Source organism: Symphalangus syndactylus, chromosome 19 (assembly GCF_028878055.3).
Source record: "Symphalangus syndactylus isolate Jambi chromosome 19, NHGRI_mSymSyn1-v2.1_pri, whole genome shotgun sequence".
NCBI classification, from domain to species: domain Eukaryota; kingdom Metazoa; phylum Chordata; class Mammalia; order Primates; family Hylobatidae; genus Symphalangus; species Symphalangus syndactylus.
Window position 1 is genome coordinate 11,385,535 of NC_072434.2, and position 16,943 is coordinate 11,402,477.

A 16,943-nucleotide genomic window follows, 5' to 3' on the forward strand; every position below is an offset into this window, starting at 1 on the left:
CATCCTACTGCTCAAGGTCATCACCAAGGTCTGATTTTCAAAATTCAAAAAATTGCATCCTCAGGCATAAATGGTTTAATGTGAAGGTTTTTTCCACCAGTGTCACTTCCTCTGGGACATCTTCATCCTCTTTACTTTCCCCATTTATGTTGATGTCATTAGCTCCCCTAGCTGCATACACAGAGTCTTGAACAGTGGTGGTGTCAACATTCCCATGGTTCAGAATTTTCTCCTATAATTCTATTTGTGTTTGTCTTGAATTTCACTGCTATTGTTATCACTTTTCATTTGTTTGGTACATTTTCTTTCTTTCTTTCTGGCCAGTTTCCTCTTTTAACTATCCATTTTTTTTGGGAAAATATCATGGGTTTATCACTAGGAGACAAGGAGGCAACATGAAATGTGCTCCCGTCTGTGTGTGAACTGAACCACAGATGGGCAGTGATCAACCATCAACTGACAGACTTTGAAAGAAGTGATGTGACTGACCACTGATCACGATGTGCATCTGTTATTTACACAGTGATTTGGGGACTGAAGTGCCAGCAGCCAAGTTTGTACTTTATGCAATTACTCACATTAATATACTGTGGAAACTGAAATCTGAACTGCGTTGTGGGGTGACTGATGTTATTTAACTAAACCATGGCAACTGAAATCCATGCAGATTGGGGCCATGCAAATTGAGAACTGCCTGGATGGTCATCCCTCGGTATCCTTGGGAGATTGGTTCCAGGACCCCAGCAGAGACCAAAATCCACAGATGATCAAATCCCTGATATAAAATGGCTAGTATTTGCATACTACATATGCACATCCTCTTTAAATCATCTCTAGATTACTTGTAATACCTGATACAATGTAAATGCTATGTAAATCGTTGTTGTACTGTATTGTTTAGGGAATAATGACAAGGAAAAAAGTCTGCAAGCCATGGGCCTGTAGTCCCAGCTATGTGGGAAGCTGAGATGGGAGGATTATTTAAGCCCAGGAGTTTGAGTCCAGCCTGGCCAGCACAGAGACACCCTCATCTTTAAAAACAATAAATAAGATAAATAAAATAAAATAAAATAAAATAAAATAAAATAAAATAAAGTCTGTACATGTTCAGCAGAGATGCAATTTTTTCCAATATTTTTGATCCTCAGTTGAATCCATGGATGCAGAATCCAAGGATGTGGAACTCACAGATCTGAAGAGCCCACTTTATATACAAAGCAGGCAGAGTTGTACAGATTTGTATGGATTTTAGACATACAAATCCTAATGTATCCAACACCTAACTTCAACCATTATCAACCCTTGGCCAATCTTGTTTCTGCAACACCCCCATTCATTTTGAAGCAAATCCCTGACATCTCATCATTTCATTCTTAAATAGCTCTCTATGCAATTAAGACTGGGGATTTTGATCAAACTCTATCGAATCCCAGGGCATGAACTTGTAGAAATACACTCGCCAGCTTCCTGGGGAGGGCAGTAGACCCAGGGAAATGGAATGGCGTACTAATAGGAATTTGCTCCTTTCATCCTGACTGCAACCCCATGAAGTCTTATTGTCCTCATTTTTTCAGATGAGGAAACTGAGGCATGGAGGGGCTGACTTGTCCAAGGTCACACAGTACATGAGTAGTTGAGTCAGGCATTACATTCAGCTCTGATTCCACATCTCATTCTCTTCCTATACATCACGACTGCACCGAAGGGGGTCCTTAACCATCGCTGACTTTCTCCTGTGTCCAACCTCCTTTACCAGTTAGCCCCCAGCTATGGCCAAGAACTTAGGAACCATATATTCCTTCCTTCTTTGCACCCCTGGTCTTCTTGGAATATACTCTCAATGGGAAAACAAACGAACAAACAAAAAAACCAAGGACTCAGTACAAATCTTTGCTGAAGTGTTGACTTCTCCCAGTCCTGAGGGAGATGGTTCCTCCTGGCACTGAATCCATTGTCAGGGCCACACTTGTGCCATGCTGAGGAGGGCTCAGAAGAATCCTAGTCTATCAACAACCGTCTTCCCCAACGGTGTCCTCTGCCACTGACTCACAGAAAAGCCTAATGGAACAGGTTACTGGGTTGAAAGCTACAATGCCCCCAGCTGTGCCTTACCTGGGCCTGGGCTCAATGACTTTTCATTTAGTGTTCAAACACCTTAGCCCTGGACTGTGGCCTTTCAGGGCTGAAGGTCTGGCAGGGGAAGGGACTTGCCTGGAGGGAATCTGATACTGTGAAAACAGCAGAGGAGAGGAAGAGGGAAGGGGAGGGATGATGAGAAGGAGGAACAGAGGAGAGGGAGAAGAGGAGTGAGAGAAGAAGGAGCCAGGAGGAGGAAGAGAAATAAAAGAAATCCTGCTTGTCATTCTATTGGCACCTCTCTGAACACTGTCACCGATTCTAATGGGACTTGTGTCCTAGTCCATAATCCCTCAAGTGCTAAGAGAATAGGCCTCATAGTGGCTTCTCAGGCTGTTTTTTTCTTTTCAACTACAGCTTTCTGATTTCCCTGGAAAACTTCTTTCTATTCCAAAACTAAGGCACATTTTTCTCTTGCTCCTAGAGGCTGTGCAGAGGGACAGGGTCTTTTTGGTCCCCTTTGGCTGGAGTTTCCCAACAGTCTCAGAAATGACTCTGGGTGTGGCTGGAAGATATTTAAGGAAGGAGGTAGGAGGCACTAAGAACAGAGGGACTGGGGGTTGACGAAAGAAGGAAGAAACAAGTGGCCCAGTTTATGTCTATTTAGATCCCAGGCATTATAGCCTTACATATGGCATCCCATCAATTGAAATAGATGGTGGCTTTTATCTGCCCAAATCTACTCCTGCTCCCAAATCCTTATTTTTTGGTAATAACATTTACGAATACCCTGTCCTCTGGGAAATTTCCTCTCCCCATTCTCAATGATTCTGATGGGACTGCTAATCACAAAACCCTTCTTGCCTCAGCCCCGATCTGGCCAATCAGAGCCTTCCTTGGGCTTATATATATGGATATTGGGAAAGAGAAGCCCTCCTTCCCTCTGGGGTTGCTAAGGAGAATTAGATAAAACTAAAGTGGCATGCACCTGTAGTCCCAGCTACTCCAAAGGCTGAGGCAGGAGGACGGCTTGAGCTTAGGAGTTCCAGGCAGCAGTGAGCTGTGATTGCGCCACTGCACTCCAGTCTGGGCAACAGATTGAGACCTTATCTCTATTTTTTAAAACATTGAAATTAGGCTGTGTGCATTGGCTCATTCCTGTAACCCCACCACTTCGGGAGGCCGAGATGGGAGAAATGCTTGAGGTCAGGAGTTTGAGATCAGCCTAGTCAACATAGCGAGACCCTATCTCAAAATTTAAAAAATAAAAAAATAAACTGAAACTATTTGCAACCATTGCCACCCTTTGTATGGAGGAAGCTCATTTGTAGTAGGAGAAAATAAGGGCAACACACAGAAAGAAGTGTGTGTGTGTGAAGAGAGAAAGATAAATTGAGATACTTGTTTCTATTTATGTATCTATCTATCCATCCATCCAACCCTGACAACTCTATTTTAGTCTCTAAATTATGTTGTAATGTAAACTAGCAATACCTCTGTGAATAAATTTGTGTGTGTGTGTGTGTGTAAGCTGGTTTGAGTTGGGTTTTTAATACTTAGAACATAGAGAGTCCTAATAGATTCCTTCCATCCTCACAGCAATCCTGTGAAGTAGTCAAGGCTCAGAGAAGTACATTGTCCAAAAGTCATGTGGACAGCACTGGAGAGTCAGGATTCATACCTGGTCTCTCCGATCCCCCAGCTCTGAAACTGGTACTTGCCAGCTCCCCAAAATGGGTTAAACCTGGTCCTGCCCCAAAGTAACAACGAGGAGAGTTAGACCTTTATACAACTATAAAGCAAGACAGAACATAATGCTATAATATAATAAAGATACAAATATAATGCACTGGGATACACAGGGGAGAAAGTATTTGAGACCAAATTGTGGCTAAGGCATCCCAGGCCCAGTCTGGGGTAGGGGGAGATTCCTGCATACTTCGATGCCCAAAGAAACCCCAAAATGACCAAAGCTGTTTCAGGCTTTTGTGGGCACTGACCATTTACGGATGTGTGACCAGCAACCCGTACAACCCTGAACAGAAACTTATTGCTGCAAGCTGTTGCCACTGTTTGCAGAGCATGGCGTTGTTTGTGCAGTTGCCCTGAAACCTTTGTTCCAAGAAGTCCCACTTCCCTCCCTCATTCCCCATCTCAGCTCTGCTGCCTGACCAGTTGGCCTCCATTACTTCTGCTACAATCACCGTGAGCCTGTGGCTGGTAGGGGCTGGCAAAAGGTTCCGTATGGATATTTATTTCCCATGCATCTACCAAGGGAAATGAATTTGCACGTGCCATTTGCAAGCTATTTGCAAAGTGTGCAGTACATTCTGTTGTTTCCTAGAGTCTAAAAAAAGTGGTTTTCAATCTTTTCTTTTTCCTGTTCTAGGCCACTTTAAGCTGGGCAGAATAACCCACAGTCCACCCTTTCTCTCATACAAGTGGAAAAATAATGCAAGCATACTATTGAGGCATCAATGTAAAGTATCTTGGGGGGGATTAGTTGTACATGTGCTTTCGCGATCAAGGCACAAATGATTCACATTCAAATTGCAATGCATAATTGTCTTTAGGTATAATTACCAGAAAATTAAAGGCCAAAAATACAATTAAAACAAAGATATATCACTGATCACCTTAAGCTTCAAACAAATCCCAACTAACTTGATAATAATGAAGCTAAATTAACAGTAAATTACAATTAGAAGCAAGAATGGCAGCAATTGGAGACCTTGACCCACACACGACAAAACGCTGATGGCAGACTGATGATAAAGCACCTGTCCACAGAACCCAGGGATGGGCAAGGCTCCAACCGTGTCGGGCCACGCTTTCTCCAGAGGCCAAACTTCTCAGGGGAATACAAAATCAGAAACCTCGATAAAATTTGGTAGCACACTGACTTTTATTTATAAATTCCAAACTGGGTTAACCTGTAGTCATTCACTTAGCAAGCTTTTAGTAAGTAGGTCTTAGATGTACATAAAAATGAGTGTGGATGAATTTGTAAACAGCTCTTCCTAAAGATAATTATTTACAGTAGTTCATCCTAAAGGGAAGACTTGCTTTCTTGGGTCAGTTTGAAGCCTGTCAGGTGGGTCTTGGGTAGCATTTAAGAATCACTGGTTGGGGCCAGGCATGGTGGCTCATGCCTGTAATTCCAGCACTTTGGGAGGTAGAGGCGGGGGGATCACCTGAGCCCAGGAATTCAAGACCAGCCTGTGTAACATGGCAAAACCCTGTCTCTACAAAAAATACGAAAAAATTAGCCGGGTGTGGTGGTTTGCACACCAGCTACTTGGGATGCTAAGGCTGGAGGATCTCTTGAACCCAGGAGGTCGAAGCTGCAGTAATCCATTATCGTACCATTGCACTCCAGCCTGGACAACACAGTAAGACCCTGTCCCCCTCCACCCTCCACCAAAAAAAAAAAAAAAAAAAAAAAAGACTGGTTAAAAGGCATTGGAATGCAACTGAATTGTTTGTTATATGCAGGGGTCTTAGACTAAGAGACATGAGAAGTGAGAACCAGAGACATTTGTTTCAACTCTCTTGCTTTCTACTATAAGAGTTATGCCAGGACCTCAGGCAAAAGCTAAGCATTCCAACCTGACACCACCAGTTAGGTTAGTACAGAGGCTACTGTGAATTGGAAGATTTCACCCTTGCTAATTTAAAAGAAGCAACTTCCTCAAAGCAACAAACGTGAATGTCAGCAATTCACAGAAGCGTTATGATATTTTACCTTAAAATTTAGACAAAAGAAAGACTAGGAAGCAGTCTGCCAGAAAATCTAGCAGCACCCAACTCCAACGGGTGCAATACCCAGGTAACTCTACCTTAGAAAATAACACTTTACAATTGTGTAACACTTTAACCTCTCCAAACACATTTGCGTGTGTTACTGCAATCCCCAGAAAAAAGAGTGAGTTTCTGAGGTGTCCTGACTCCCTGACCTCTTTTTTCTTTCCTCAACTCTCTCCTTCCTTCTCCTTGGGTCCACACGCCTCTGGATTTGTTCCTTTCTCTCTTGTTCTTTCTGTTCAGTTTCTCAGTTCCTGCTTCAGTAGCTTGCTTCAGGCCTTGCTTATCCTTAAGATGCTACAGGACTTTTCAGGGTTACTCTGAGTTCAAAAGGAATCAAAACATAACTCAACCTAGATTTGTTGAGTCCTTTTTAAAGAATAAAACTATTTGGCTTTTGGTTGGGCATGGTAGTTCACACCTGTAACCCTAGCACTTTGGGAGGCCAAGGTAGGATGATGATTTGAGGCCAGGAGTTAGAGACTGATTTGGGCAACACGGCAAAATCCCGTCTCTACAGAAAACTACAAAAATTAGCCAGGCATGGTGGCTCATGCCTATAGTCCTACCTACTCTGGAGGCGAACATGGGAGGATCACTTGAGTCCAGGAGTTCGAGAGTAAGCTATGATTGCGCCACGGCACTCCATCCTGGGTGACTGAATGTGGCCCTATCTCTAAAAGTTAAAATTTTAAAAAAAGATATGGCTGAGTAAGGTAGGGCCCTTTATGTAAAGCCCCTTCATTTCTGGATAAATAATTGAAGGTAAGCAGGTTTGGGAATCATCAGGCCCTCATGTGTAGCATATGCTATCGCAGCCCTCTAGCCTCACTGAGACAGCCAGCACGAGCTGTGAATCCTAAGTTCAAAGTCACTGGGGCAATATTATGGGTTGAATGTTTCCCCCCTCCCCTGAACTTCATATGTTGAAGTCCTCCTAACTTCCTGTACCTCAGACTGTGACCTTATTTTACTACAGACTCTTCATAGAGGTAACCAAGTTAAAGTGAGGTCATTAGGGTGGGCCATAATCCAGCTGTATCCGCAATTGGTGAGTTCTTGGTCTCACTGACTTCAAGAATAAAGCTGCAGACCCTGGCGGTCAGTGTTGTAGTTCTTAAAGGCGGCGTGTCTGGAGATTGTTCCTTCTGATGTTCGGATGTGTTTGGAGTTTCCTCCTTCTGGTGGGTTCGTGGTCTCGCTAGCTCAGGAGTGAAGCTGCAGACCTTCACGGTGAGTGTTACAGCTCTTAAGGCGGCGCGTCTGGAGTTGTTTGTTCCTCCCGGTGGGTTCGTGGTCTCGCTGGCTTCAGAAGTGAAGCTGCAAACCTTCACGGTGAGTGTTACAGCTCATAAAAGCAGTGTGGACCCAAAGAGTTAGCAGTAGCAAGATTTATTGCAAAGAGTGAAAGAACAAAGCTTCCACAATTTGGAAGGGGACCCTACCAGGTTGCCACTGCTGGGGCAGGAAGCCTGCTTTTATTCTCTTATCTGGCCCCACCCACATCTTGCTGATTGGTCCATTTTACAGAGAGCTGATTGGCCTGTTTTACAGAGAGCTGATTGTTCCATTTTGACAGGGTGCTGATTGGTGCATTTACAATCCCTGAGCTAGACACGAAAGTTCTCCACGTCCCCACTAGATTAGCTAGATACAGAGTGTCCACTGGTGTATGTACAAACCCTGAGCTAGACACAGAGTGCTGATTGGTGCATTTACAAACCTTGAGCTAGATACAGAGTGCCGATTGGTGCATTCACAATCCCTTAGCTAGACATAAAGATTCTCCAAGTCCCCACCAGACTCAGGAGCCCAGCTGGTTTCACCCAGTGGATCCCGCACTGGGGCTGCAGGTGGAGCTGCCAGTCTGGCGCCATACACCCGCACTCCTTAGCCCTTGGGGGTCCATGGGACTGGGCGCCGTGGAGCGGGCAGGGTGCTCGTTGGGGAGGCTGGGGCCATGCAGGAGCCTATGGCGGGGGGCAGGGGGCGGGAGGGATGGGGGAGTTGGGGAGGCTCAGGCATGGCAGGCAGCAGGTCCCGAGCCCTGTCCCGCAGGGAGGCAGCTAAGGCCCGGCGAGAAATCGAGCGCAGCAGCTGCTGGCCCAGGTGCTAAGCCCCTCACTGCCCCTGCTGGCGGGGCCGGCGGGCGCTGGCCCGCAAGCGCCACAAGCAGCCCCGGTTCCTGCCCGCGCCTGTCCCTCCACACCTCCCGGCAAGCTGAGGGAGCCGGCTCCGGCCTTGGCCAGCCGAGAAAGGGGCTCCCACAGTGTAGTGGCGGGTTGAAGGGCTCCTCAAGCCGGCCAGAGTGGGCGCCAAGGCCGAGGAGGCACCGAGAGTGAGCAAGAGCTGCGAGGGCTGCCAGCACGCTGTCACCTCTCAGAATGAGATACTGGTATGGCTTGTATCTTATGAGAATGGAAAATATGGACACAGAAAGATAGTGGAAGATAATGTAAAGACACAGGAGAAGACAGCCAGCTGTAAGCCAAGGTGAGAGGCCTGGAACAGATCTTTCCTTCACGGCCCTCAGAAGGAACCCCATCCACATTTTTTTTTTTTTTTTCTGAGATGGAGTTTTGCTCGTCACCCAGGCTGGAGTGCAGTGGCGAGATCTTGGCTCACTGCAACCTCCCCCTCTGGAGTTCAAGTGATTGTCCTGCCTCAGCCTCCCAAGTAGCTGGGATTACAGGCGCCCGCCACCATGTCCAGCTAATTTTTATATTTTTAGTAGAGACGGGGTTTCACCACGTTGGCCAGGTTGGTCTCGAACTCCTGACCTCAGGGGATCCACCTGCCTCGGCCTCCCAAAGTGCCGGGATTACAGGCATGAGCCACCAAACCCGGCCCCCCGGCCCACATTTTGATCTTGGACTTCTGGCCTCTATAACTGTGAGAAAACAGAATTCTGCTGATTAAGCCATCCAGTTTGTGGTACTTTGCTATAGCAGCCCTAGCAGGCTCATTTAGAGACCAGCTAGCCCAGAAGACTAATTTTTCTCACCTCCTCACAAGATGGTTTTAATAATAAAATGAGCTAATAGAACTAAAGCCCTTTGCAAATAGTTAAAGCTACAATGAAGATGAAAGGGATTCATATTACTATGATAACAGTCCCTGGCTGCCATATTTAAAACTACTGGATTTTTAAAATTACCCCTCTTCTCTGCATACAACTGAATCCTTTTCCTGGGTATGTTTTTCTCTGTAGAACACATATCACCTTCTAACATACTATGTTTTACTTATTTATTTTGCTTATTCTGTATCTCTTCCCACGGGTAGCAAAGCTCCATGAAGGCAGGGACTTTCTGTTTTGTTCACTGCTAGTCTCCAGCCTGGTGCATGGCAGGTCCTCAGCGTGTACATAATTATCATTCGTGCATGTTGGATGAATGATAAATGCACATTTGCTTCCTTATCTTCATCAGGCTATTGTCTACTGATCCTTTAAGGCCTAACTCAGGCCTACTCTTTCTTAGGAAGCCTCCCCACACCACTTTCCTCTTTCCTAGTTTGGAGCTTCCCCTGCATTCTCTCACATGGATCTTTCCAACAATGCAGGGACCACACTGTGTTTCTTTCCATGACTCCCTCACTGTGGGCTTTGGAGGTGAGGAACACCCAGGTCTATATACCCTGTAGTTAAAGGAGGCGGCTCTGTGCCTGGCCCTTGGTAGGCACTCTGTGCTTCTCTGTTGAGTGAGGCAGTAGCTGAGGAACAAGGGAAGGGCATGGGCAGAGGGTGGATCAGAGGTGGCCCACAAGGGGGTACTGACCTTGTAGCTAGGCTGTGCCCTCGAGCTAGAATAGTCAACAACACTAAACACCGAAAAGGAAGCCCACCACCACAGGTTGCTGGAACCACAGAGGAAACCAAAGTGGAGAAGAGTGAGGCCAGCTGGGAGAATGACCTCACGGTTTGGAATAGAAGACGTAAAATAAAAAATGATAAATCAGAGCAGAGATATGCAAAGCCACTTTAAAGAGAAAACAAATGAAAGGTTCCTGGAAATGCAAAACAGGAGTTTCACCTGATTAGTGTGTGCTCATAACTGAATATAGAATGAGTCACCTGGGGCTGAGATGGGGCATGGGGTTTGTCAATTAAGAATTTTGGTTAGAGGTCAGGCGCGGTTGCTCACACTTGTAATCCGCACTCTGGGAGGCTGAGATTGGCAGGTCACTTGAGGGCAGGAATTCAAGACCAGCCTGGCCAACATGGCGAAACCCCGTCTCTACTAAAAATACAAAACTTAGCTGGGCATGGTGAGCACCTGTAATTCATTACTCAGGTGGCTGAGGTACAAGAATCACTTGAATCTGGGAGGTGGAGGTTGCAGTGAGCCGAGATTGCACCACTGCGCTCCAGCCTGGGTGACAGAGCAAGACTCTGTCTCAAAAAAAAAAAAAAAAAGAAATTTTTGTTAGAAAAGGGAGAACTGACAGGTGTCATGCTCATGCTGTAATCACAGCAATTTGGGAAGCCAAAGTGAGAGGATGGCTTGAACCCAGGAGTTCGAGATCAACCTGGGCAAGATGGTGAGACCCCCACTCGATTAAAAAAGAGAGAGAGAGAGAGAAAAGGGAGAACTAAGAGGTCTTTGTCAGCTGAGCTGCTGGGTACAGAGTGCCCGGACTGGGGATGAGATATCAGATCTTCCTGAGAAGTCTTTGATGGGAATTAAATCTCAGAGGTGGGGGCAGGGCCGGTCTAGTAAAGGGAGGCCAGCATGATTAGCAAGTAGTTGGAGGTGGGGCTCAAATATAATAGTATAACTCATGGTAAGAATTATCTGCCCTATGTGGAACATGGTGGTGGTGTTTGCATTTACAAAGGTAAAAAGTATGGGCCAGGGCAATGGCTCATGCCTGTAACCCCAGCACTTTGGGAGACCAAGGCAGGAGGATCTCTTGAGCCCAGGAGTTCAAGACTAGCCTGGACAATGTAGCAAGACCCTATCTCTACAAAAAACGCACACCTGTAGTCCCAGCGACTTAGGAAGACTGAGGCAGGAGGGTCACTCGAACATAGGAGTTTGGGGATCCAGTGAACTAGGATCACACCACCGCACTCCAGCCTAGGCGACAAAGTGAGACTCCATCTCTGAAACAAAAATAAAGAAAAAAGAAATAAAAAGTACAGGTAAGACCATCTGTAAAGGTCATTGCGCTCTGAGGGAAGAATTAAGGAGCTCAGCTGATGCTTCTTGTCTACAAAGAATGAGGAAAATTATCACTGGCTTTCCAGGCTGAACTGCCTTTGGTATTTCAGTCTTGAGGGGGAAACTGTCATCCTTTGACTGTTCATTCATTCATTCATCAAACATTTTTGAGCCAGATACTGTGCTACATCCTGGGGATACAAAAATAAATGTTAACAACCAGTTCAACTAAGAACCTTGACCTCCTGGATTTGTGTAATCTATAATCCAGTTCAAACAAGCATCCTCTAACATCCCCCCGTGCTGTGGGGAGGAAGGTGGTTAGGAAGGACAGCTCAAGCACCAGGGGCAGCAAGGCTAATCAAGCAGAACAGAAGGTCAAAGTCCCGGAAGAGGAGTAAAATGCCAATCCACTAGGGGAGTCTGGAACCAAGGCTTTGCAACCTCTCCCTGGGAATGTTGAATGGTACCCACGAGAGCAGAAATACAGCACCAATTAGGTTACAGGCACTGCCACTAAAATTCAGTGAGGCAAAATTATCATTGAACTGAACAAGGAAAGAATTTAGTTAAACAGATCTTTTGAGAATGCCTGCAGAGTCACTGGAATGAGTTGTTGACATTCTTCATCAACACAGAAAATGTTGCCAGGGTGCCTGCAACAAAACAGATTTATATGATGCCACTCCTGACTCCCCAGAGACCTGCCGACCTGAAGCAGACAGATTAAAGTCAGCCTGGGACACACTTCCTGATTTTAAAAATAAACATTCTCCAGGTTTTGAAAAGTGAATTTCTCCAGGAAACACTTTACACAAGTAATACCCTGGAGTGTATATATTTTGTATTCTCTGTACTCTGTGAATATTTCTCATATTACGGACAGTAAGATATTCAGTGTTGACTTCGGATATAAAGGGAGCACATCCTTGAGAAGGAGAGTAGAAAGTCCTTGCCCAGTCTTTGTCCAAGTCATCGTCTGTTTTCTGTTCATTAGACGTTAGTAGAGAGTCTACTCTGTTCAGCATCGTGCTGGGTACCAGGGTGATGCAGCAGGAGGGAAGGAGGAGGTAGATAACAAAGGACTTGACAGGTGGCCTTTTATACACTTCTAGCCTAATGGGAGTGGTGTAGGTTGAGTTCCCTGGGTCTGAGATAGAGAACTGGGGGCAAGAGGTTTATTGGGGAGTATACCCCAAAACAACATGTGTGTGTGACTGAAGGAAGTGGGCAGAGGTGGGTAAGTTGAGCTGTAATGCAACATAAGCCCGAGCGGGCTCCATGGGACACTCTGAAGCTGAGATGCCCTTCAGAGATGTCTCAAGTTGAGGCCAGGGAGAGGTGTCTGTGCCCTTTATTGAATGTTATAGAGTGTAGGCTTTCCCTAGGGAAGGGGAGTAGCCTTACACAAGACAGCCCCATTCTGTGGAGGGACATTTCTGAGAAGGAGCTGAGCCTGGAGCTTTCAGCAAGCAACACTCCTAGAAGTTGGGAAAATGCGAGCCTTGGGCCAGAACGTGGGGATCTGGGCAGCACACCACAGTATCCACTACAAGCGAGCATAATACAATAGCACGAAGGGCAGTGTGACATTATGGTGTTGTAATGAAGGTACAGATACAGTAGAATGAGCACTTAGAAGGTGGAGGGACCGCATCTGATAGGGAGCAAAGGAAGCCTCCTGTGGAGGTTGAGGCCCCTGAATATGCACAAGGCTTCCACCCCTACCCCACCCCGGGAGAAGAGCTAAGGTAATTAAATCACACATTCCCAGCTGATGGGGAAGGAGGATGGAGCAGATGGGGGGAAATAAGATTTCTGCAATTATCTCCTTCCCCAGCACTTCCAGAGTCACAGCCCCAACTGGCAATCACTTCTGATTGCCACAGTTAAAGAGCTCCTCAGGTCAGCAACCCCTTATAATATGGGTAGAGTGATGGCCACAATGGGCCTTTAAATGTGTCCACTGACTTCCCAGCTAACTGACTGGCTTACCTGATGGAGCAAGCCGTGTTTGGTCCAGGAACAAACTGACCCAATGTCATCCCAGAATCTACAATGCCTCCCATTTTCAAAATTATTTCTTCTTATCAAGCGAGGTTATTCATTCGTTTTTCAAGAGTGGCTGTCGAGACTCGTGAAACTAGAGTCACCCTTCTGGGATCAGCGTGGATGGAAGCTCAGGATGTGAGGAAGTGCATGACGATCCACTCTCCGGCAAAGCCAAAAAACCTTTTAGAAACAGTTTTAACATTTATCCTTCTGTTTGGGATGCCTCCAGGCTAAAGGAAACAAATATTCCATGGATTTACCCCCAGAGAGCAACGTGTCCCCAGTCCTAGTTTACATTTCTGCTCAAAAAGCTGCTGTTTAACAGCTGAATAATGGTTTCCCTTCTCAGCGTTCTGTATACACTTGCACACTGCAACATATAGCTTTCTATGCCAAGGTTCAAAAGCACTTCTTCAAGTAAACAAAATTAAACAAGGCAAAGCACTTTGGCCCTATTCAGATAAAGCCTCATTTTCCTACACGTGAAATAGAGACTGGTCCTACTCAACAATCTTTGATTGCCAGGCTCTTCTATGCTAAGACTCACTGAATTACATTGACCTGAAGCAGCTAAATTGAGACCCGCTGGAAGGTATAATAGTTATATATTGCTGCATAAAAAATTACCCCTACATTTAGTAGCTTAAAACTACCAACATGTGGCTGTGCACGGTGGCATGCCTGCAATCCCAGCACTTTGGGAGGCCGAGGTGGATGCATCACTTGAGGCCAGGAGTTCAAGACCAGCCTGGTCAATATGGGAAATGCTGTCTCTACTAAAAATTGAAAAATTAGCGAGGTGTGTTGATGCACACCTGTAGTCCCAGCTGCTCAGGTGGCTGAGGCATGAGAATCACTTGAATCCGGGAGGCAGAGATTGTAGTGAGCAGAGATCCCACCACTGCACTCCAGCCTGGTGAGACTGAAAAACAAACAAACAAACACAACCAACATGTATATGTCACAGTTTCTTTAGGTCAGAAATGAGAGCAGCTCCACTGGGTGGCTCTGCTTGAAGTGTCTCACGAAGTTGCAGTTAGGATGTTGACAGAGGCTGCAAATATTTAAGGCTTGGCTGGGGTTTGCAGATCCACTTCTAAGATGCTTCAACTTACACAGCTGTTGGAAAGATGCCTCAGTTCTATGCCACATGGACCTTTTTTTGTGATATGGTAGCTGGCTACCAATGGAGCAAGTGACTCAAGAAAGGGTGGCTATGATGGAAGCCACAACGCCTTTTATGGCTTAATCTCAGAAGTAACACAGAATAAGTCTATGTCATATTCTATTAGAAGCAAGTCACTAAGTCCAGCCCATAATAAAAGGGAGGCAGATCACTATATTAGACACATTTCAAAACCACGGCAGAAGGGAAGGTGAGGGAGTGTTACATGAGCTACAGAGTGATCCCTAAGCAAAGCTGTGCTTTGCAGTCTTATCTTGGTGCCAGTGCCACCCTAGTACCCTCCCATACTCCCACCCCACTTCATTGGCTCAGCTTCTTAGGTGTGTTCTCTCCTTTCATCAATCCATCCAAGTCCTTTATTTTATCCCTCCCAAAACTCTCTGTGCCCCCGAGATGATCAAAACAACTGGTGCACTAATCTCCTTCCAGGTAACCGGCATTTCATTAGAGAAACCTGCCTCTGCTGGTGAAAGTGAAAGTTCTCTTGGAGGAAGAATGAATATGTAGAGGGCAGTTCCCTGAAGAATATTGTGGGGTGGCTGCTCAATGTACTCATAATATAGTGCCTCTCCCAGGGAGCTTGCATGCATCAAAGGAACAAAAGTCAATATCCTGACCAGACACTTCTCAAAAGACATGCAAGCAGCCAACAAACTTATGTAAAAATGCAAATGCTCACCATCACTAATCATCAGCGAAATGAAAATCAAAATCACAATGAGTTACCATCTCATACCAGTTAGAATGGCTTTTGTTAAAAAGTCAAGAACTAAAGGATGCTGGTGAGGCCGTGGAGAAAAGGGGACACTTGTATACTGTTATAGTAATGTAAATCAGTCCAGCCACTGTGGAGAGCAGTTTGGAGATTTCTCAAAGAACTAGAAGTTGCATTATCATTCAGTCAAGCAATCCCATTACTGGGTATATACTCAAAGGAAATTAAATCATTCTACTGAAAAGACACATGCACTTTTACGTTCATCACAGTGCTATTCCCAAAGCAAAAATATAGAGTCAACCCAGGTACCTAACAATGGTGGACTGGATTTTTAAAAAGTGGTACATATATACCATAGAATACTTTGCAGCCATAAAAAAGAACAAAATCATGTCCTTTGCAGCACTGTGGATACAGTTGGAGGAGGCCATTATCCTAAGAAAACTAACACAGAAATAGGAAATAAATACTGCATATGCTCATATATAAGTGGTTGCTAAACATGGGTACACCTGGGCATAAAGATGGAACAATAGATGCTGGGGACTACTAGAGTGGGGAGAGAAGGATGGGAACAAGGGCTAAAAAATTATTTATATCATGGATACTATGCTCACTACCAGCGTGACAGTTTCCATTCACATCCTGAACCTCAGCATAACAGAATATACCTCTGTAACAATCCTGAACATGTACCCCCTGATTGTAAAATAAAAGTTGAAAAAGAAAAAAATTGGAAGTCCTAACCGGAGCAATCAGGCATGAGAAAGAAAAGGCATCCAAATAGTAAGAGAGAGTCAAACTATCTCTGTTTGCAGATGATAAAATTCTATACCTAGAAAACCTACTCTGATAAACAACTTCAGCAAAGTTTCAGGATGCAAAATCAAGGTTCAAAAATCAGTAGCATTTCTTTACTCCAACAGCATCCAATCTCAAAGCCAAATCAAGAATGCAGTTCCATTCACAATAGGCACAAAATGAATAAAACACCTAGGAATACAGCTAATCGGGGAGGTGAAAGAGCCCTACAAGGAGAATTACAAAACACTGCTCAAAGAAATCAGGGATGACACAAACAAGTGGAAAAACATTTCATGCTCATGGATAAGAAGTATCAATATTTTTTAAATGGCCATACTGCCAAAAGTAATTTACAGAGTCAATGCTATTCCTACCAAACTACCAATGACATTGTTCAGAGAACTAGAAAAAACGATTTTAAAACTCATATGGAACCAAAAAGAGCCTGAATAGCCAAGACAATTCGAAGCAAAACGAACAAGGCTGAAGGCATCACATTACCCAACTTCAAACTATACTACAAGGCTACAGTAAGCAAAACAGCATGGTACCACTACAAAAACGGACACATAGACCAATGGAACAGAATAGAGAACCTAGAAATAAAGCTACACACTTACAACCAACTGATCTTCCACAAAGTTGACAGAAACAAGCAGTGGGGAAAGGAGTTTCTAGTCAATAAATGGTGCTGGGATAATTGACAGCTATATGCAGAATACTGAAGCTGGACCTCTTACTTTCGCCATATACAAAAATCAATTCAAGATGTATTAAAGACTTAAGTGTACAACCTAAAACTACAAAATCTGGGTGATAACCTAGGAAATAACACTGTGGATATGGGACCTGGCAAAGATTTCATGATGAAGATTCCAAAAGCAATAGCAACAAAAGCAAAAATTGACAAATGGGACCTAATTAAATTAAAGAACTTCTGCACAGCAAAATAAACTACCAACAGAATAAACAGACAACCTACAGAATGGGAGAAAAATATGTGCCTCCCATAGAGAAAACTATGCCTCTAACAAAGGTCTAATGTCCAGAATCTGTAAGTAACTTAAATTTATAAGCAAAAAACAACCCCATTAAAAAGTAGGTAAAGGACATGAACAGAAAGTTTTCAAAAGAAGAC

The 16,943-nt window shown here is 44.7% G+C and overlaps 1 long non-coding RNA gene across 1 annotated transcript; it reads right to left on the reverse strand.

Moving 5' to 3' along the window:
• Window positions 1-11,688: 11,688 nt before the first annotated feature.
• LOC129458130 (uncharacterized) lies at window positions 11,689-14,020 on the reverse strand. The gene is made up of 3 exons (XR_008649545.2): window positions 13,911-14,020; window positions 13,041-13,257; window positions 11,689-11,701 (listed from the first exon to the last, which is right to left on the reverse strand). It is a non-coding gene; the product is annotated as an uncharacterized lncRNA (long non-coding RNA).
• Window positions 14,021-16,943: the final 2,923 nt, after the last annotated feature.